Source organism: Chrysemys picta, chromosome 3 (assembly GCF_011386835.1).
Source record: "Chrysemys picta bellii isolate R12L10 chromosome 3, ASM1138683v2, whole genome shotgun sequence".
Taxonomy (NCBI): Eukaryota; Metazoa; Chordata; order Testudines; family Emydidae; genus Chrysemys; species Chrysemys picta.
Genome location: NC_088793.1, coordinates 209,558,749 through 209,560,818, shown reverse-complemented (window position 1 = coordinate 209,560,818; position 2,070 = coordinate 209,558,749).

The following is a 2,070-nucleotide window of genomic DNA, read 5'->3' as shown; positions in this document are numbered from 1 at the left end:
GCCCCGCCCCTCAGTCCGTCCCCCCAGTTCCCCCGCCCCGCCCCTCCCAGCCGCTTTTCGGGCCGCCCCATCCCCCGGCCCCGCCCCCGCCCCTCAGTCCGTCCCCCCAGTTCCCAGCCGCTTTTCGGGCCGCCCGCACACTCCAGCCCCGCCCCTCAGTCCGTCCCCCCCATTCCCTCACCCCGCCTCTCAGGCCGCCCCGTGTCCCTCATTCTCCCCCCCAACACCAGCACCGCCCCCTCGGTCTCTCCAACTGCCCCGACCCATTCCCCCAACCCCCCTTCAAGCCATCTTGTCAAAATCACCCTGCCCCCTTCTCACCCTGAGACCCCCCCATCACAGTGCCTCTCCCCATCACTCTGCGCCCCCTGCACCGAGACCAACCCACCCACACTGCCTGAGGCCCTTCTCCCCAGACTGTCTCCTCTGCCTGACACCTCACCCCCCACTTACCTAGAGTCCCTTTAGGGTTGCCACCCACGCCTAGTGTATCCGTACATCCCAGAGTTTAAAGGGAATGCTCCCTGTCAAGACTGAACCCAGTAGGGAAGCTTGCTTGTCCCCATCTTGCGCCAAGGCCTTGGAAATGTGAATAAAATGTATTGTTCTGTACTAAAAAGTGATTTTTCACTGTGAGGACTCCATTAATTTCAAGAGCATCTAGTAGGCTTATTTGGCCTTGTATCAAATAAGTGACCTGGTGACATCCACTGCCCATACCTTTCAACCTTCAGGCAGAGAAAGCCAGAGAATGACATTAGAAATCTATAGCACAAACTCTTAAATTCTAAAGCGGTGTGACCCATATGCATTTGCAGTAACCAGCACACTCAGAGAGGCCAAGGCCTGCATGAGCCAGGGGGACTTGTGTGTCTGACTCCTGCTTATCTCCTGCAAGGAAAATCCCCTCAGATCAGGGTTGGGACACACTGTGTTTGTGGGAAGCTTGCTGTGCTCTGTAAATAAATGAGAGCTTCCTTCAGGGGTTACAACCAGCCACCTTCTTTTGACAGCTCTAACTCTACACAGGTTTGTTTAAGAGGACATTTTAGTTATATGCAAATTAATTAATTCAATGATTTGATAAACTTGGTGACAGTTACTAAATATTCCTTATTTCCCCCCCACAAAGTTCCCTCAACTCTCTTCTCTTCAGAGATCTTCCCGCTAACACTGCCTCTTTCATCTAGCTCTTTTACCAAAAACTGCCCTGCCTCCTGAACCCCCTGCATTGCTCCCCTCCCCTTCCTCAAGAACTCCCACCCCAGACAGTCTCCCTCCCTGCTCCACACTGTTCTCAACTTGCTTGCAGGCTTTATCCCAACAGTGTCTCCCCTGCCTGAGGTTTTTCTCTTTTTGTCTGTTTAGTGAAACATTATGCAGTAATATAACAATCAAATCTCTCTATTTAACCAGAGTGTTACCATGTTACAGAGTGAGCCCTGTTACACCAAATGCTCACAAAGCTACATACACAACAGAAACCCCCATTATCTACACTGTCCCAACATACCTGGGTTTCTGCCCTTGCAATTCCACCCTCAACATGGGTTCAGACCCCTATTCCCATATTGTCCTGCTCCCCTGCTTGAGGTCCCTTTCTCCACACTCCTCTCCCCCCAGCACCATACACACACTGGAGACCCCATGACAACTCACTTGGAAAACCTCCCCTTGCACAGGCCCCTGTGCCTTAGACCTCACTTCCACATTACCTCTCTGCACTGTTCCCCCAACCTAAAAACTCTTTTGCTTTACACTGCCTCCATCCCGCAGACCTTTTCCCCAAATCTGCAAGCCCCAGCTCCTCCCTCCCCAAAAGCCTTAAACTCCAGAGCTGCCCACACTACCATATCCCATTCCACTGTAGTCTCCTGATCAGAGTCTCCCTCGCTGCATTACCCACCAACCTGAGGCCTTTCTCCTCTCCTGCCTAATGTCTCACTCCCAACAATTTTGCCTGTTTCATCAGCTCCTCTCTCCAGGCATGATGCTGGGTGTGGAGTTCATCCTCCCATTCTCCTAGATCAGCTGGTTGTGAGTTCAAACTGCAGTAATTTTATTTTTATT